Source organism: Clinocottus analis, unplaced genomic scaffold, assembly GCF_023055335.1.
Source record: "Clinocottus analis isolate CAN_PGR_092001 unplaced genomic scaffold, fCliAna1.0.p SCAF_24, whole genome shotgun sequence".
Lineage (NCBI taxonomy): Eukaryota > Metazoa > Chordata > Actinopteri > Perciformes > Cottidae > Clinocottus > Clinocottus analis.
The window spans coordinates 998,178-1,019,620 of record NW_027175976.1 but is presented as its reverse complement, the minus strand read 5'-3'; the positions used below and the strand labels follow the sequence as shown (position 1 = coordinate 1,019,620).

Below are 21,443 nucleotides of genomic sequence, written 5' to 3'. Positions count from 1 at the left end.
ACGTATCAGACGGGATCGTCTGCAGAGAAGTTTCTGGAATATTTACCTCATAATGATTCATATGGTTATGGATCATTTAAACACTGAAGGAAAAGTCTCTGGTGGCTGCAGTCGGTTTATTAGAAGTTATATATATATATATATATATATATATATATATATATATATATATATATATATATATATATATATACATATATATATATATATATATATGTATATATATATATATAAATATATATATATATATATAAAACTTATATATATATTTACAGATTTTTTACTGAATTATTTCTTTCTGTAAATATATATATATATATATATTATATATTTATATATATATATATATATATATATATATATATATATATATATATATATATATATATATATAATTGTTCTTAATGCTCTGTTGATAAAGGGCTTTATCAAATGCGATAAGTTGCATGATAAAAAACATTTTAAAAAATATTAAAAAAGAAGATATATAAATATATTTTCATCAAGGTAAGCTCAGAATAAAAAAGCAGAGCCCCCGGAGTGTCTGCCGGCTCGAGGGCCATCACACATTTTCAAAATATGCTGCTGTCAATTTAATATTCCCGGCCTGTGGGGGAGCGAGAGATCAGGTGACCGGCGTATAAATAGGCCATCCGCTCCTCTCAGCCGCCGCCTTGACGGCATCAGAGTGACGGAGGACTGACTCCGGTGTCACTCAGGATCAGGACGGCCGGCGCTGAGGGAGCTCGCAGAGCTTCGGCGCGTCCCAGAAGAGGACGAGGTTTACATCCGTGTTCTCCGAAGGGCGTTTAGGGAAGAGGGGGGGGAGGGGCCGAGGTCTGGAGGTGAACTGAGAAAACGCAAAGGTTCACAGCGAGGCGAGGCCGCGGCGGTTTCACCGGCGCCGCCGCCGCGGGCGCCGCGTCCCTGAGCAGATGTAGCTGTCAGACTCAGATGTACATGAACGTTCCTGCAGGGTAAACAAACACAACGTACGCATCAATCTATGGAGAGAGAGAGAGAAAACACAGAGTACCCCACCAGAAAAAACAGGGCTGCAGGTGTTTTCCAGCGCTAGGTAAACAGCGAGCTTAGTTTTAATTCATATTTAACCACCTTCTAATAAGGTGCGTTGCAGGAGGAGCGCGCCCGTGGGACGTGTCGGTGGAGGAGGTGGAGATGCCGCTGCAGGGCAGCGCCGTGTTCACGCTGTTTGGAGGCTTCAAAGCAAAACACTCGTAGTTATTTGGGAATTGAGACGGCGGATAAAAGATGATGTGTTGTGATGTGTGAAAGCGATTACCGCGCGGAGCAACTGCAGGTATTCACCGCGAAAAAGGTGGAAAAGCATCTAAAGCGGCAGCAGGAAGATATTAAAATGGATTCATCGGGTCCTCGAACGGGGAAATAACAACATGGGATATTGTATTTGATGTGAAAAAGGGTCAAAGAGTCGTCTCGCAGCACTGGAACTGCTCCGGACACTTGGTGCAGACGTGCTCGCTTCCTGTGAGTTTGCTACTAATCGATATACAGGATATAACCTCCAACTAATCAGGATAAACACGACGATGCTCTTCGTCCTGGTCGTGCAAAAACAGGCCAAAGTGCACATGCACGTGGGTCAGTAAATAAAGAGAACGTCTCTGGGATAAATATTGCATATCTTTCCAGCTATTTGTGGAATATAAAACCTCCGCAGCATGAATTAAGACACCTTTAACGTTTCTTTTGTGGCTCTTTTTCCCTCCAGCTTGGCTTATAAAACTCTTAGTGTTTTTCCCTCCATTATGGCATTCTCCTGGAATCCCTGGGAAATTCAACGCACCCTCTCTTTTTTTTCATAATTACTGCACCAACTGCCGGATGACAAGTCTCATTTGCCTTAACTGGAGGAGGTTGTCTCTTCCCTTAAGTACCTCTGTTGTGCTGATGCCCTCTCCTTGTCACTACGCATTCACATCTTCACCTACGCAGCCGGTGGCGCCTTCAAATATGGATACGCGGCCTGCTTAAGGAGAGCGCTGTCAGGGTGAAGGCTCAGAGGGGCCGGGTCTCCATGCAGAGGAACATGCAGGTCTCCATGCAGAGGAACATGTAGGTCTCCATGCAGAGGAACATGTAGGTCTCCATGCAGAGGAACATGCAGGTCTCCATGCAGAGGAACATGCAGGTCTCCATGCAGAGGAACATGCGGGTCTCCATGCAGAGGAACATGCGGGTCTCCATGCAGAGGAACATGCGGGTCTCCATGCAGAGGAACATGCGGGTCTCCATGCAGAGGAACATGCGGGTCTCCATGCAGAGGAACATGCGGGTCTCCATGCAGAGGAACATGCAGGTCTCCATGCAGAGGAACATGCAGGTCTCCATGCAGAGGAACATGCAGGTCTCCATGCAGAGGAACATGCGGGTCTCCATGCAGAGGAACATGCGGGTCTCCATGCAGAGGAACATGCGGGTCTCCATGCAGAGAAACATGCAGAGTCCTCGTGTTGGAGGAGCTCCCTGGTTGAGGTCAATACTCTTGGCACTGAGGTTATATTCTCGATTTTACATGATAAATTCAACTTTTTAAAGGCTCTTGGTTATGTGAAACATACCCATGTGTGTTACATCAATTGCGGAAAAATCTCAGCTCTCTATATAATGAGTGTAAAGTGATAATATGGCCTTAAAGTTGAAAAATGTATCAAATCTTTTGTAAAAACATACCTTTACTCATGTGGATGAAGTGTTTTGGTGATGGAAATTGGTTCATCAAAGGTCTTCGATTCACAAAAGCAGTAAAATATATGAATAAAATGGTAGAAACATGTAAATAAATGTCAAAAACCCCATTTTGTATTGTGTTGTCTGTCACTACTTTGATCAAAATGAGAGCGGGTCTGAGATGAAATGGGACTGAGGAATGACTTCATGCTGCAGATAAAGCTTCATGGGGTGTGTATGAACTCTGTGTGGGATGTGATTGAGGTAAATCTGTCATAAGCGTCGCAATCTGGGATCCAGATGTAAACAAAGCAGTTGTCTCACCAACACATGGATGCTGTTAAAGGTTCATAAATGCAGTGTCTATTAACAATAGTGTTAACTCAGGATGCACACAAAAATACAAATAAACAAGCATTTTGTGCACTTTCTCCGCCCCCTCTGGACTTCATATGGCCGCCTAAAGATAGACATGCTCATATTAACACAATAAGGCTCGAGTGCTCTGCAATCTGTCTGCATGTCGTCACATGTCACGGTCACCTGGGATGGACACTCAGCCGAGAGCTTCATCCATTAGGCATGAGCGCCCGGCTGCACACGGGAACATGTCACGGATATACAAACCGTTTTGTTTGGTTGTTGTTACATTGGAGATAAAGGTCAGCAGTTAGATTGAGTAAAAAATAAGGCTGGTAGCTTGTGAGCTGACGCGAGGATTGTCTGAGAAAATCAACGCCAAGAAGAAACCAACAGGTTGAGATCCATTAGTGATACACAAAAGGGTCTAACTGTTTCTGCAAATTTTCCTGTAAATCTGACTTTTGATGCATCTGGATGCTAACGTGGTGCTAACGTGGCGCTAACGTGCACATGCCAGATGGCTCCCGTCGACAGGTAGCCGGTACGAACGCCGGAATAGCTAATGTCTTTGTGGAGGCCTCCGCCCTTCCTCACGGAGCAGAGGATGTCTTCCCGTCGGAGCGCCTCCTCTGTTACCGCCGGCTCCGTCTGTCCCCGCAAAGCGAGCACATGGTCCATGCATTAATCAGCAGCGCGGTGATCCCAGGTTGTCCCCGATGCGCCGCCTCCGGTGGTCTGGATACCGGAGCGCGTGCCATTACGCGCCAGTCACCGCTAAACAAATATGAAACCGCGAGCCACTTTGTGTCACAAATTTTTACATTCAACACGCGGTCACGTGAAAGAAAAAAGAAGCAAAAAGGAGGGAAACCTTTTTTCGCCCCCATCTGTGAGCAAGAACGTTAAAAAGGTGGGCGAGCCTCCAGGGGAGACAGCAGAGAGAGAGAGTGAAGATGTAAGCCATTACAGCTCACAGGGGCTATCCAAGATGCATGATCTCAACATGTACCCTCTTACCTGTGTTATCCCTCATGCAGAATCACTAGACGGGACTTCGATGTATAAAATATGATGCTTTTGACAAGAGCGGAGGGACAAGATGGAGTTGTCACACGGGGAAGTGGAAGCCAAGGTCATGCATTCATGCATTCACCTTTTGTTTCTGCAGACGGCTCTTTACTAGAACAACAAATAAAGATTAAAATCCTTTCGCTCGCTCCTCTACAGGTCAGCGTGAGAAGCGTTGACGGCTTTCTCTGAACGCTTTCTCTGTAAAGGAGTGCAGCGTGCAGCAGGATCTCTGCTCTTACTGGCAGCCCTGAGTGGGTTTTCCACACTGATCACATCTGTACTGGTAATTCTGAAACTAGGTCAACTTTGAACTGGAGTTGTTGGTTCGCCGTGAGGCAAACAAACACTAATATAAAGAAGAATATATGAATATGTTTTCAGGGAAATAATTTGTTTAGTTTCTGTAGACCTTATTTTGACTTACCCTATATCAATCTGACACTACATAAATATAAATATACAATATGAATTCAGATCATAAATAATTTAGAATCAAGAAGCTGCTCTGGGATACGTATTTACATACTTGCAAAAATGCCCCCGTCTCATAAGCTTAAACCACAAAGTGTGCCTGCCATTGAGATAATGTGATGAATCGAATGCTTTTGTTATAGTGATGAAAATGATATTTTTTATTATTGTGTTATGCAATATGGTCAAATTGGATGGGCCAACAAAATACAAAAATATACACACACAAATTGAAATAACACCACAAAAAGCACAAATGAAAAATGTTAAAACTGATCTCTTGACAGTAAAAACTCCATCTCTTTAGTGCTGCAGTAACAAAATATATATTATGTTCATGCTTCACCATTCATGCGTCAACGTTCACGCGTCCATATTATCTTATGTCGTCACGTCCGCTCCTGTCTCCTGCTCCTCAGCTCGGCTTGATTGACAGCTAGTTACGAAGCGCTCATCCAATGAGATCTCACCTGTTGTTTCTCTACGCTAGAGTACTGCGTTAAACAGCATGCTAACGGCCAGCTAGCTAGCGTTAGTACCTGCTATCATTGTGGACGTTGTGATTGGTCGCAGGGCCCGCGTGACCATGAACATGCGCTGTGATTGGTCAATGTGCCAGCATGACTTCTGTCAACAACAGAAAGCTACCGAGCTGGATTAAGAAGATGCTGGAACATCAGACAAGTTATGTTTACTGTTTTAACACTCCATGGCTCATTTCTTTTGATATTGTTTTATTTTTTTCCAACACATTTTTATTGATGAACTGGACTTGAATTCACGTTATGCCTTTTTTTTCATGTAGGGGATCATCACTGGCGTCCATGAAAAGCACTTCTTACCTGTCATCATAGAGGAGGATGGACTGTGTCTCTATTAAGTGAACAACATTGGGTGAGTTAACTGTTTTTTTTAGGCTTTTTGTGTTGTTGTTTACCTCACTGCCTCCATGGCGCAGCTAACCTAGCCTAGCTGTCACTGCGCAGCTAACCTAGCTTAGCAGCCTCTGCGCAGCTTGGCTAGGTTAGCTGCGCAGGTTCAAAGTTGAGAAAATAAAAGTTGCCGAATTGTACAGTAGTTAATATAATTTGTTCTGGCTCGTGCTCTTGTGTGTGCAGTGTTTGAGTGCTGCAGTTTTCTTGGATTATTTTGACCTGTTTTGACTGTAAACTATTATATTGCATGTTTAAACATTAATAGGAAAAAAAAAAGATTCTGAGGAAGTAATGTTCTGGGGCTTTTATTGTGAAGGAAAACGTTCTCGTGAAGAGGTTTCAGTCTTGTGCAAATCATGCTGCATCATGTTGTTGTTTTATTAATATGCAGGCGTATTGACAAAAACCACGGCCACTGACGTTCATGCATCATCAGAGTTATAAAACCAGCTTAAGCGCCCTGTAGCCGGTTGATGCTTGCTGAACTTTTCCCATAAGGCTCAGCGCTTCAGTGTGTTGAGGCACACGATGCGTCCTCCGAACCAAAGAACCTAGAAACTTGTACTTTTACTTTGTATCGCAGCTTGTTTGCGTGTCGGCTGCGGCTGCGGCCTCCGGAGCAGCTGACGAGGCCTTTGTTCCTGTGTGCGTCCCCACTGGGAAATCCAGCAGCTGATGGATGGAGAATTGGTTCCACGGGTGTGTAGTGATTATTTAGACCTAGACCTGTCCTCTAATAAGCATTCTGCATCACGCCTCGCTCGACATAAAACCTCCGTTTGTCGCGTCTCGGCCGCATCGGCCGTTAATTGGTTTATTTTCTCCGGCAGATGAAAACTTCTTTTCACGGAGAGCGAGGCAACGGGAACAAGGAGATTCCAGCGAGGGGAGAGGGAGAAGTCACTTTTGATGATATTACGTTTTAATTATTTCTGTAAATACAGGAGGCCGGGGCTCCTGGGCCAAACAGTCAGTCGATTTTTCATTTCACATGCGGTCGTAAGGTGTCTGGGTCCAGCCAGCCGTCTGGCTGAGTAGCTGACGCTCCACCGGCGGCCATGGGGGAATAACACTCCACCACACACACACACACACACACACACACACACACCCCTCTTCTTTCATCTCCTTAATGGACATTCCTCCACAAACGTCGGCGAGTCTACCTGACTGCAATCCTTTAAAGTTTAATTCACTCTACATTTAGCCCTGGTCATAAATACCATATTAGGTAGCAGCAGCATGTTTTATGTGCTCCCTATGGTCGCGCTTTTGTTTTAATGAAGCCATTTGCAACTTATGAGCAAAAAAAAAGAAAAGGAGTAAGGGAAAAAAAGGAGAGAAAGTCGCATATTAGATGGGATAGATCAGTGGAACCTATTCCCACATTGTGTTTTATACATGGGCTGGAATAAAACGAGGCCTGCGCCCGTCCAGCAGCCGGGAGGGAGCAGTGTGTATTTTGACATCTTTCTCTCAGCTCGTGCTTATTTAAGGAGGTTTCTTATCGAGGAGTGACTGCTGCGTTCCTGCAGACCGCTGACTTCATCACATTATTCACCTGCTGCAATGCATTTACAGGAATTTATTTGTGTGTAGATGTGCGTGTATGCAACAAACTGGGACAGTATATGCACACTAAATATGTGGAATAAACCCTCTACACTGGCACATGTCACTGCCCTCAAGTGAGCGCATTAAACACATGCTATGACACCGTTATGTCATTTATTCTTTAAAGAATTAAGAAATGAAAACCGCTTTCATCATATTAAGCTCAACTTAAACGTTCTTTGTAACACAACACATTTTGTGGTTACAACCTGATGCCCGCATCGGTATCATTGGCGTCTTGAAGCTACCGAGGCTAACGCGTATAAGCTAGCGAGTGCAGGAGATGCAAAGGCCAAACGAGAGAAGAGAAAGATGAAGTTCACAAAGAAAAACTCTAAACCACAAAGACAGAAAAACTGAAAACACATCAAATCCTTTCCTGGTTTCTTATAAATCCAGTTGCACGGAGCAGAAAACACACCGTGCTTTAACGTCATTAATACATTTGCCTTGTATTGTTTTGCACAAACTCGACAAAAGCAAGTTACACAAATACATGACACAGCAACAGCCGCGGCACTAATTGCAGAATTCGAAGGGACGAGCAAGCAACACCTTCACAACTTGCGATCGCAGGAAGAAAATGCACTTTTCTGAGCATAATTAGCATGAAAACTTAAAAAATAATAATAATTCTGAATCTTTTGCAGGGCTGCTTTGCACTCGTCGAGGCGTCTCGCCTCTACTTTATTTCGTTAATTGTTCGACTTTAAAAGCAGCGGCTGAGCTGGATTCCTGTTGGTCTTCAGGCATGCTGTGTCTATACTATATTATTATGCCTCTGCATCAATGTCACTGTGACAAATGCCTCACATCTATCTGTACAGATGTCGCACGCTGGTAAAAAAAAATTGCTGCTTTTTTTTGGTTTTCATGGAGCTAAAAGGAGAAAGTTTAAATTCTTTCCGCCGGAGCCGTTTGGCAGGAGTCTTATCGTGAGGAGCATGCGATCTCCTCGGTTCCACATCTCCACATCTTAACCGAGGTTTCTGATTATGTATGTTAAAGACGGCGACAACAAATGCAAATTTATGGACCACTTAAGTGTCACCTCACTTTGAAACGTGAGGAAACCGTCCAAGATGTCCCCCTCTGCCTTGGAGCGGAGGGGATCCGGCATCAAAGTTATCTTTTGAACGGTGCAGCGTCTTTTGTTTCCTCTAATATCCCTGGAAAATCTGGTTAAAATCAGAGGAGACGGCAAAGGAGCTGGTTGCTCCGCCGGGTTGCACAGATTCCACACTGTTTTCACAGCTGTCTGCAGGAGGAGGGAGGGAGGAGGGACCGCTGCGATCAACTCATGTGTAAAGATGAGGAATGAGAAGCAAAAGGGATAAAACCAATACGCTGAGCGTTTGACACGAGCGGCAGCCGAGAGGAGCTCTGTCTGAATCTCTGCAATCAGATAAAGTTTAGTCCAGAGCTTTGCTTAAAACCCTCCTCTTGTGCTAGCTTTCTGTTAGCATCTCTTGTGTTAGCTTTCTGTTAGCATCTCTTGTGTTAGTGGGTTGGTTTTCAGCTGTAAAATACACTAAAACTAAGATCTATCGTCAAGTTGTTCCTCATCTCTTGGTGACCTTGTTAGGCTTCCTTATCCATAAACATACTGCTGTATGTTTTAATATTTTTGGTGCTTTTTCTTTGTCAGGAAACCCCCCAATTTAATAAAAAAAAGGTTAACATTAACCTCAAGAGAATCATATAAATAAATAAAAAGCTGTTGTGTTACCTGACTATTACTGAGGGATATTAAAACACATTTTTAAAATACATTTTAGTTGAAATAGAGATTTCTGACAAAGTCAAAAAGCCTAATAACAACCTAATTTACGTGGTTCTTTTATGCATTTAACAAACTAAAGCGGGTCGGTGCTGACCCGAACACAGGAGGAGGGTTAAGACTTCTGCACCAAACTATGAGATCTCAGTGACGTGGAGAACATGCATTCCTCATCTGTGGTGTGCATCCATCTGCAGACACGCGACCAGAGGTTACGAACGCTTCAGCTCAAATCATTATTAGTGGCTGCGTTCACATTTGGACGGTTATCGTCGGGCGACCGCATGGCAGCTGCTCGCAGGTAATGTCCCTCTCTCCCCGCCGTAGTTATTAGGCCTCTGGTCAGCCGCCAAACACAGCAGCTGTCCGTCCAACAGCAACCTATAAACCCCCCCGAGCGCCCGTTCATAAACAATAATATGCGGGCAAATGGCGGTGGCCAATGTCAGACGTGGCCAGATGAACACGTGGAAGGTCATCGCGCCGCCCAAACGCCTCCCACGAATAATCATCCAGTCATCACAGAAATGTAGAATCATTTAATGCAGCAAAACAAAGCGTCGCTGGTTCTAATCCGGTGAGGAAGACGTGATCTCATTGGTTTGGTTCAATCTCAGTGGGCGGAGCCAATAGTCACTCATCATAATAACTCTAAATAATAGAAGAAATACACATGTTATCTTCTTTTAAATTGATTCTTCATCATAAAATGTGAGACTTAGACTTCTGCAGGCGTAACATGGCATATTCTGTATTCATGGAGTTATGCAGTTGTGTTTCACCTTTTAATTAAAGGTCATTTCAAATGAGAGTATTCTGATTTATATGTGTTAGTTTGCATCCTCTCTGGCCAGTAAAAAAGCTTGTAATGTAGTATTCAGTATTATAATGAAATATTATTGTTTTCCTGCAGAAATCATGTTGCAATGATCCAATCTATCTATTTATAAATGCAGTTGGTTGATAAAGTGTTTTTTTCCCTGGATGCAACACATAAATGTAACCTTGGATCAATATAAATAACCATTAAACCATAACGTGCTGGTTCTGCTGGTTCTCTGTGGTTTCTTTCCCGCCTCACAGCGGTGACAGACGTGTGCGTTAGCGCTCCACATGACAAAGTGCCGCCCCGCCTACCTTCCTCTCTGTTGTCGTCGTTCCCGTGGATGATCCGAGGACACGGGGCGTAACGCGATCCGACATTTTGAGACGTCCGTCGCGGGTTTCCCCCGTTAATAAATGATTCAGGCGGCCCGAGCCCAGGAGACGCAGAGAGTTAATGCCGTCTCAGTGGCGGCGATCTCAAAAACTTTGACTCGGATCCAGCTCCCCCCCCCCCCCCCCCGTCCTCCTGGGGACGAACAAATGGACATGGCCGTCGTCCCCGCTGTGCCCGGGGTCTCCATTATCGACCCCGGGAAGAAAAGGGAAAAAAAGCCCCGACATGAGAGAGCATAATGATCCAGCGTCAGGATGCAAAGTGCCGCATAGCTGCCTTCATGTGTGTTTCCCCCCATCGAGAAGAGCAGCAAGTTGTGATTCTTTTTACTGCCACACAGCTCTAGGTGCACTAACAGCATCCGAAGGTCCCTCAGAGACGCCTAATGTGAATTTAATGACCTGACGCTGGGCGGATGACAAGTACGCAAGGTGAAGGTGACAACCTTTTCTTCTTCTTCTCCATCTATATGATTTCTCTCCCCCCCTCTCCTCCTCCCCTCCTCTCTCCCCAGGTCTTGTTTTCTGAAAGCCGTGGCGGCGTTACATCTATTATACCGCTGTGCACGCTGGCAGTCACTGCCTGTGGATTTCAACAATAGTGAAAGCTGCTTTCATATTTACACGCTTTCTGCATTATGCAAACAAACAAAAAAAACATCCCTCCTTTTTTTTTTTCGAGGGTCACGTCTTTCACGAGTTCGATTCCTCACGCGAGCGTGCCGTACCGCACAAGATGGCCGACTCGGAGGCTCTGCGGGATGAAATCCTCTCATTGGACGACTTAAAACCCGACGGCTGATGGTCAGAAAGCCAATTTATGTCACTCAACAACTACTTTGAGATAACAAAAGCATTGAAGGGTTCAAACCGCCGGGCTTTGATCTCGGCCAACTAGTTCAAATGGTGTTATAGACAAACGCTTCCAACTTTGCATGAGTAGTTTATCATGTTTACATCTATGTGAACTTCAAAATCCACGAGCGGATTAGAAAAGCATGTTTGTTTTTCAACCATTGCCAAACTTAACTGCTTATTAAAGCAAAAAGCTGTAAAAACGAGGGTCTTTGAACACATCATAAATGTCAGAAAAGGCCTAAAATGGGGATACCTCATCAATAAATGCTGATTTAAAACCCAAGCTGGTTAAATTTGACTATATCTTGTGAAAAGCATTGAAGTCTTGAGCTCCTCGGTGCAAATAGGAAGTCATGATCAGCTCTGTAACAGAGCGGCTGCAGGTAGAGGCTGTTAAAATGTAAATGGTGTTTTCATGGTCATGACTGTGTCATTCTGCACTAAAGACGTGATCTAGTTCTCTTTACTTTTAGTCATGATTGTGATGTTTCTAAAGAGGTGCAGGACTTTTATATTGCAGTAAAAAAAAAACATTAAAACCATAAAAAAACTGCTTTGTTAAGAGGGCTTTCCTGAAAATCCGAATGGTGTATATCCCCGTACTAAATCCCCGTACTAAATTCAGATTATCTCCTCAAACACAAGGCCTATTTGAATAATTTAAAAAGGTATAACGTGCAGAAAACTCTTGTGAACATAGATAATAAATTCATATATGTGTTAGTGGTGTATTGAATTATGATAGTGCACAGAAAATAAAAATAAATATTTTGCAAAAAAATAATAACAAGTTGTATTTTCTTATTGCAACTGTATTTATACACTGTAATTTAATACATAACATATGTTAAGAGTATCTCTGTGAAGGATAGCTTTGATTAACGGACGTATTATTGCACAAAAATGTGTTTTCACGCACGAGGGACTTTCACAATGCTTCACATTCCTCCAGCTTCCCGCTCTCCGACTTCAACACCTGAAAAGCGACCTGAGCGAACCCCCTGTGATGTCACGCGACCAGCCCTCCGCCTCCGCCCGCTGACTTTAAAGAGATTACCGTAACGGATATTCCAATCTAACCCGCGATGTCAATAAACTCAGCGTGATGTATAAGGTGGAACACGAGGATGAAACCCCCGAACTCCCGCTCGCAGAGACGGATCTCCCACAGCGTGCGGCGCGAGCATTACTATCACTAAGTGCATGTTTGGTCATTGAATCTAAGACATCATGATCACATAATGAGCTCCAGAGGGCCCCCGGCGGCACAAACACATTTATTTTCCGACAAAAACTCTTTTCATACTTCGACAGGAAACCTCGCATTCGCACAACACTTAACCACAACCGGCTGAAATCTGATTAATGCTTAAACCGATTACAGCTTCCCCCAATTAGAGAGCATTACCAGGTTAAGAGCTCTAATGTATCTTCCTCAGGTTTTTCTGTTTTTTCCTCTTCTGCACCATAAAGTATCTGTGGATGTTTGTGAGCGGACGTATTGACCGTCCCCTCCTCCTCCAGACGCAAAAGGAAACGCGCGAGTGTGATTCTCGGCCCGACGCTGTGATCTAAGTTTCTAATTAAGAAACAGGGAGCAGCGCGTGGAGCGCAGACACATCACTCAGCTCCTCAGCCGTAATGCTGCCCTGTAATGCCCTGTGTGGTCTCAATTACACTTCCCGTGATGTAGAATAACAGCATTACCGCAAAGCAAGACATGCATTCATATACTCGTAATTAAATAAAATCCAAATCAAGATTTAACCCGAGTGATCTTGAGCGACGCTCATGCAGACGGACGGGAGACGGGCGCTGACCTCTCGGTTAATTCTTAAAGAGACAGGAGTCCAAAGGTCGCCGTCGCCGAAGATGGATGTCACAAAAAAAAGCCCCGAAGGCCGACTTTTAAATGCACGACCGGTCTGAGGGGAAGCACGTAAACGCGTTAAAGTCAGGATGATGGCAGATAATTAACAGATATTCGGTTTGGTCCAACGAGAGCAACACGGCGACGCAAACAAACTCCTGCATGAAAACAACATGGCGGCCGGCCGAGATCGCCCTTAATGTCACTTCATCCATCACGGAGGCCGAGGCGCGTCGCCCGCCGCCCCGTTTCCTTTTGCAAATGGTTTGTTGACGCCCTCCCGGCGTCCGCCGAGCAGAGGTCAGGCAGATGGTCGGCGCTCTACCTGCACGGGCCGCCGGCCCCTGGATGGAGCGCTGGCGGCAGGAGAGGGGGGGGGGGGTGAGTAGTGTTGTCGTTTTTTGCCCCAGCGTGGCGCAGCGCAGATGCTAATGGGATCGCGCAGGAGTCCAGGCTAGATTGGTTGTTTTCAGTCTTAATTCAGCCATTAACGTTTCATTAATGCTCCGTCCTACTGCTCGTCTGCGCCGCGGCCGGCAGGCAGCAGGCAGCAAGCAGCCGGCTGCTACCTGCTGCCTGCTGGCTGCTGCTGGATGCTATGTGCTGGCTGCTGCTGGATGCTACCTGCTAGCTGCTGCTGGATGCTACGTGCTGGCTGCTGGTGGATGCTACCTGTTAGTGGATGCTACCTGATGGCTGCTAGTGGATGCTACGTGCTGGCTGCTGCTGGATGCTACGTGCTGGCTGCTGCTGGATGCTACGTGCTGGCTGCTGGTGAATGCTACATGCTAGCTGCTGGTAGCAGCTGCAGGCTGCAGAACACCAGCTCCACTCGAGGTGGACGGCCGCCTCAGCACGTATGAATGTGTTTCTACGTTGAGTCGTAGCATCGTCTCAAGCTGCACTCTAGATACAACTTTCAAATATTAGTTTTATTTTGACGCGTTCTGAGCACCACGTTTCACAGTTGCTCTGTGTAAAACCATTTCTAAATGACCACAAACCAGTGATATCGTCTGCAACTGTCATTTGAATTTCTTCTGGTAGAAAGATTATAAGAAACTTGATCTGTTTGTGTGTCTGTTTCGTGTCTCAACCACGACAAACACAAGCAAACTTCTTATTGTATACAAGTTACGCTGGTGTCTGATATATATTTCAGCTACATTATGTCCTTTTAAATCCACATTATGTGTCGTTTATACATCTTTAATCAACAACACCGACCGAGAAAATCACCCGATTAATATTTATTCCTCTCTGTGGATAAAAGCAAGTGTAATAACGACGTTAACGGCACGAGAAAGCATAAATAAATGTAAACACTGACGCTTGTTCAGCTTAAAAACACAAAACACACCGACATCTGTCGTCGCGGCCGTGTGGATTTAACCTTTGACCTCGACAGCGTTGCTTCCTCTCCTGCTTATCTAAGAATTAGAGCTTATTCTCCACGTGTGTGTTAAAGTATAGAACGCAGACGCACAACATGTGTGAGTATTTGTGCATGCAAATCGCTCCGGCTCTATTCTGCTCAAGGCAGCGGAGGTATTCGGCTGATAATGAACTTGTGTGTGTGTGTGTGTGTGTGTGTGTGTGTGTGTGTGTGTGTGTGTGTGTGTGCACACGGCATCCAACAAGTTTAACGCAATATTCTAATTAGACATCTATGTTTATTTAATGCGTCCTGAGTAAATTAGTTGTATAAAATTATGACTAATTAAGTACTGCATTAATAACGCAGCCTTTCTGCAGCCGTACAAAGACGGGCACATAGGTAATCATCATATCTATGTCACTCATTAAGCTGTTTGATCATCATGACATGACAGATGATAATGTATGCTCTCATCTCCATGCTGAGGCTGTTGCATATTTTAGATTATATTTGGAAACATGAAATGAGGAACATCTGAAAACAGGAAAACCTTCTCTCACCTAGAATAAAATGCTAAAATGTCGCTGTAGTTACTTTATTTCTATAGAAATACAATGAATTGAATAACAGTGATCGAATGATTGACTAAATAATTAGTGTATGTATTTTTTTAAACATTTCTGTGGCAAAAAAATACAAGTTATTAGTTCAATCCAGCTATTTCTTTATATTTAAAACATTTTTTTAGGGATTATCCTGCAGGAATCTGTTCGCAAGGTACCGTGACGGCGTCCCATCAAACAAAAAAATGATGCAAAAGGCGTCAAATGCGAGACTTCTGCAACCAGCGTGCAACATTTGCGACTCAATGACAAAAAAGACAGACGATTGGCACGGCGATAACAACACATTTGATATTTCTGGATCAGCGGATCTGTAGGTAGGCTGTTCATCTGTCATTACTTAACAGAGAGAGTGGAGAGGGAGAGAAAAAAAGTGCTACACGAGTGATGAATATCCGGCTTTATCGGATATGCGTGTGATATATGAGACGGGTTGATAATCGACACTTAGTTCTGCCATATGGTCGGACCCCACTGCCAAGGTACAAGGACTCAAAACACGGAGGTGAAGAGCGACTGCAAGAGAACGAGGCCGTGATTTAAAATAACGACCCGAGCGGCTCCTGAATCCTTCTCAAGGACGAGCGAGCGGCTTCCGTCCAAAAAAAAAAAAGGGGGGAGATTTGCATCGTTAAAAAACAAACAAAATGGACGACGGCTTGATTGATTTCTACACAGATTTAGGTGTGTGTTAAGTCGTCCAAACGGAACAAATTGTTTCAGATATATGTGTGTTTTTTACCCGCCTGCATGTGGAAAAGATTTGTCAAACTGTTACAAGAGCAAAGTCTCTTCTGGAGCCCTCAAAAGACGACTTGACGGCCGCCGGCGTGCCGTAACAATCTCATCGGCGTCGGTTATTTGGGTTGTGCCAAAGCAAACAAGAAGAAGCAAACAAACAGGGGCGGCGGTAGCTGGGAGATCGGCTTCCTCGAAGGCCCTTCGGCGGCACGTCTCTTGAACCTTTTGGGGCGGAAGGTAAACGCCGGCGCTGCCAACATCAGAGGCCCAAAGGCTCAGCTGGCGGCCGGCGGCGAGGGAAACCCCGAGCCGGCTGGCGCTCCGTCCTGAGCGTGAAGACATGAGGCGTAAGACGCTCCTCGTGACTCAACAGTACATTTTGTTTATCCGTTTGGTTTCGCTTCCCCCGTCTCGTGACGTTCTCGAGCGGTCGTCTCTGTCGGCGTGTTATTCAAATAATCACCGGCGTCTAATGAAGAGCAATAAACAGTCGATCAGGACGAGCGAAAGGCTTCCAGAGTAAATATATGCGGCGGAGTCTTGTCGTCCCGCGCGTTGGGGGGGCTTCTGATCGGCTCAATGGATTTCAGATGGACAGGAAGCGTCGGCTTTTGAAAAGCAGCCGCGCTTCCAGGTGGCCGGGGAGCGTTTTTTGGCAGGCGGACCGGCACGAGGCCTCGCGCATCGCCAAGAGAGGGGACCTGGAGTAGGTGGAATGTTAATCACTGGGAGAGGAGAACATGTGCGACAAAGGGAGAGGATGGAAAACACATGTCCCATTTCACACTTATTTACCTTTGACTGCCAAACCCCTGCCAGATTAAAGGAGGAAGAAAAGGTGGAACCCTTTAAAGTTCACCTCTTTGATGGAGACGCCAGCCCTTTGATAGCGTTTCAAACAATCCCGGAGGTAGGAAAGAGGAAACCTTGGCGGGACTCGAGCGCGCAGCCCGCCGACAAAGAGCTATGTGTGCGAAAGCGGTTATTCAGAGACAGAGAGGCATTGAAGTAAAATAAAACCACTGCAAGAGACACAGAAACACTTGCATGCGTTGAACCGCGGAAAGAACGCACACATGGTGTGTTAATGGAGCTGAAGGTCGAAGGTTAAAGTTATTTTCTGGGTCTTTTCCACGTGCAAATGTACCGTAAAAGTCCGGTTGTAAGCCGCTACTACCTTTGGTAGTTGTCCCCGATGTAGCCAGCTAGCGCTGCTGCTAGCAGGCAGAAGCAGCGGGGAGCTAGCGAAAGCGCTAACTGGCTACAGCCGTTGTAACAGTCGTGTTACAACGGCTTATAACACGACTTTTACGGTAATGCATTGACTGATAATTAACACATCTTATAGTGTAAACAGACTGTAATAATTTGCATGTTGATGACTCAATGAGTCCGCCTCTACTCGCGTTCATCGTTCTCTCCGATCAGGTCGCCGTCGCTCCGCGATGTCTTCGCAGAGACGCTCGCTTTAAGCCCCGTTTCTCCTCGTGAGGGAGGATAAAATAAAACTGAATAAAAAGAATCAAAGCGTGAGCGTCTTGGCTTTGACAGAAGTTTGAAATACGAGTGTGAGGTGTTTCTCTTCTTCGTCTGCCGGCTATGAAATGAACTCACACACTTCGGTGCAGACGGAGCAGAGAGGACGATACCAGTTATTTCTTCTTCTTCTTCTTTTATTTTTTCTCCTCCTCTCCGCCTGACAAGCCGTCTTAAAACCGGAGCGGGCGTGTGATTGGAGTTGAAAAGTTTGCAGCCGTAATGGCGGCTGTTTGAGATAAGTGAAACTTATTTCATTTGTCGCCGGTGTCACATGCTCTCGCTGCTTTGAAGTGGCAAATTAATGACAAGTGAGAACAGTAGCCGCTCTGCAGAGAGAATGACCCCCTTTCTAATGGCGGCGTGGCGCAGCGAGCGAGTCATCTGTTGGCCCCATCTAATTATGTGAATCGAGCACTTTGAAAAGTGTCTTAAGGCTGTTTAGGAATAAAAGGGACATTTAAATGCAGAGCACTTTGAAAATTACAGATCCTTCAAAACACTTTCCACGGACACATCGCTTCTATTTCTTTTTCTTGTCTCCGTCTCGTTAATTCCCTGCTTTGAGAGCACAGACGGCATTCTGGGAGGAGGGTTTGGAGACGGCCTCCCACTGCAAACCAGCAGCTCTGCCAGTCTTCCCAGCACGGAGAGGGTTCAATGCACGTGTTGTTCATGCAGAGCTCCTGAGTGACGGTGTGTAGCTCACCTGTACGAGCACGACCAGCATCCTGTCACAAGATTTAAAGACCAATTCTGATCATTTCTTCTCTTTGAAAACATTCTGCATTATTATTTTCATACTTTGACTCCTGTGACGCGATGCACAGAGAACTGCACTTATAATATATTTATTTTTATTTACTCTTTCAGCTCGTTTCTGCAAAGAAAAAAAGATCTAATTCATTTTTAGAAAATAATTCAGGTGTTAATTAACTAATTATTTATATATATATATATATATATATATATATATATATATATATATATATATATATATATATATATATATATATATAATTACTATAAATATGTATACATATGTATATATATAATTACTATAAATATGTATACATATGTATTCATAACTATATATACATATGTATGTATATAGTTATATATGCACATATATTTAATTATGTGTGTATATATACATTAATTTATGTTAATATATATATATTCATTAATATAATTATACATATATATACTGTATACATGTGTATATATATATACACATGTATTTATGTTAATATATGTATTAATATATATGTATTTATATATATATACACACACTGTATGTACATATATATATATATATATATATATATATTAATACATATATATATACACTATAATTAAGATTCAAAAATCATTAAAATTCATTAAAATAGGCATAAAATCTTCCCAATAAAGTAAGAGATCCAACATCCTGTAAAACTGGTTTTCTAAACTTCCTCCGACTTGTTTCTGAGGTGAACCTGAACATCTTGTATTCAAAGCCTCGCTCATATTTCCTCTTCTCCGTCCTTCTAATTATCATTTGATTGCTCGTTAGGCTTCGTGTTGGGCGTGTTCGGCGTGTCGGGCGTGCACGCATCTGCTCACAAACCTTTCTCTTTTCTTTCTGTGTGATTTCTCACACGTGAGAGGAAACGCTGCCTCTCTTTAATTACACCGCCTCGCCAACATTTGTTAACTCTCCTCTTCCTCCTCTTCCTCCTTGGACGCGAATAAAACACCGGACGAGGAGTAAACTGCAGCAGAATCCCTCTTTCCATTACGGCGACCCTCTCGGCCGTCCCCGCGGACGCACCCTTCTCTTTCGGGGTATGACGTGTGGATGAAGGCTCTTTCTCCCCTCCCCGTAATGACTGTACGCCGAGCTTTTTCAAGGGCCCCGCTCATGACAATCCCATTTTCTGTGTAATTTCATGGTTGTCTTCTTGAATGAAGATATTGGCTGCTCTGAAGCACGAGGTCAGAGTCTTTCTGGATTGTTCCGGAGCATGTTTCCCTTCACTTGATGAAAAGTAATTCATCATTTACACCCCTGAATTCTGCCACTTTCTCTTTTTTTTTCCTCGCCATGCTACAGTCTCTTTCTTCTCCCAGTAACAACTTTCCCTCATTCCCCCCGTGGTACCTATACGCCGGCCGCCGAGAGACAGATAGGTCCAATACGCCGGCGGGTCAGCCGTCCCCGAGAACAGGTCGGCCCTCTCCCCGTGATGGAGTTTGTCACCTCTCTACCTCTGGAAGTCAAACCCTGTCAACTCCGGCATCCTTCACAATCCCCGAAGTGGCTTTGGCACCCAGTGGGGCATGTGAGCTTAAAATTGATTTTTTTTTTTTTTTCCCTTTTCCTTTCCCCTTCTTCTCCTTGAGATCTGCCAGGTTCCCTTAAGGGAGGCGGTTGACAGCCAGTGGAGAAGCCCGTCAGCCAATCAGGAGGCGGCGGCGCTGGAGAAGGTCTACCTATAGGGTGAAGTGTGTCCTCCTGCAGCCGCGGGGGGGCAAAGGTTCCTGACGTGTGGAGGAGGAGGGATGCTGCTTCACCTCCTGACTGCTCCGCCGGCTGCACATGAATCAACTCCCCCTCCTCCCCAAACTCACTTTTAATTGTTCTCCGTTCATCACAGGCCTTCCTGCGAACACGTCTTCCTCAAAGCTGCAAATATTGTCTCTTCATGCAAACCGATGTTTAGATTCTTTTAATCATCGACATGAAATAGCCGGTGCTTCCTTTGTGTGTCTCTCCGGCTGAACATATGTAATGGCGTGCATGTGTGCCGCCCCGCGTTTATTAGACTCCCCCCTCTTTTTTTTTCTTCTCTCGCCCAGCTGCTAACATCTGCAGGGTGTCCAGAGTCCAATCAGGGAGTCTTTAATACGGAGAAGAGAGGAACCCCTTGAGACTTAAGAGACAGAACCTGATCATCCCGTCTCATCAAGGCTCCGGCTCTCCTGTGACCCTCCACGCTGGATAAAAACCTCCCCGCTCGGCTCCTCGGAAACTAATTCCCGGGTACTTAAGAAAAATACAATGAGGTCAGATTGGTATCATCAGTAAATTACACCTACGGCTCAGCTTCATTCCTCCCAGTCGACTAGCGGCAGGAGATTACGCTCGCGTCCGTGTGCGTAGAGGACGAGCGATGACATCAGAGCTTTGGACGGGTCGCAGGGCTGAGGAGGGCTCTGCTCTGCAGGATCACTTCAAGAGCGCTGCGATGCTTTTTCACAGAGAAAACATGAAGTAAACACACGATAAAGAAATACACACTCTCCTTATCGATTCAGTAGTTCATTTTCTACTTGTTTTGTTTTGTAACCTGCAGTTTTTGTTATTTCTGACAGCCAACATGACATTTGTTTATATTAAACAATATGTTATTTTTCCAAATATACAGTCAAAGAAGACGTGACAGCATCAATACCAGCGCCGCACAATTGCATTTGGAGCTTATTGACTAAACAATGTCTTTAAACTAGATTAATGACAACGTGCATACTCATGAAGATGTGTTCAAAAACGTGCACTTTCCTCCGTAAACTCTGTCACTTCCTGATCTGAGGACAGTTTCTACATGCAAGGTTGTTTCGCTTTGACATACTTACACAAACACAGGGCGGCCTCAGCGTTCGCTTCAAGTCTTTCCATGAAAATATGGCTCATGCCCTCAGCACACAAACACACACACAAACACACACACACACACTGCACATCTTCGCCTCGCAGCCACTGAAGCACCCAGGTGGCAGAAGCGGGGCATCAGGAGACGGCAGCTAGCCGGGGATCTGTGCGTGTTTGCCACGGCTGAACGGCCCGAGTGTGGCTGTGCGTTAACGGAGGAAGAGGAGGAGGAGGAAGAAGAAGAAGAAGAAACACACGCACAGATGGACTTGCAGCGCTGCGGGGCTCAGAGTCACATATCCTTCAGCCACGTTAAAGATAGTTCTCGTGACAGCGTTCACGCTGCAGCTGCTCCAGTCAGGTGCCACTCAGGTGATGCATGGTGACATGTGTAGCTAGTGGGATAAAAGGTCCGCACAAAGCATCAGATCTGCTCTCATTCACCGGCCTTTCACTCTTCAAATGCACCATTAATCGTACGCAGACTTTCACAGTAAACATGGATTGTTTTCCCGATTGTTAAGCAGTATAAAATAGTCAATTTTGCAAAGTGCCTTTATGATCCCGAGTGGCTGTAGCTCAGGCCATGATATCATGCGCTCGGGATGTGTAACGAGCGCTGGTGTAGAGTTATATAAG

At 44.8% G+C, this 21,443-nt stretch overlaps 1 long non-coding RNA gene across 1 annotated transcript; it reads left to right on the top strand.

Moving 5' to 3' along the window:
* The first annotated feature begins 5,248 nt into the window (after positions 1–5,248).
* LOC137794266 (uncharacterized) lies at positions 5,249–20,426 on the top strand. The gene is made up of 3 exons (XR_011078291.1): positions 5,249–5,301; positions 5,423–5,511; positions 19,565–20,426. It is a non-coding gene; the product is annotated as an uncharacterized lncRNA (long non-coding RNA).
* The last annotated feature ends 1,017 nt before the right edge of the window (positions 20,427–21,443 follow it).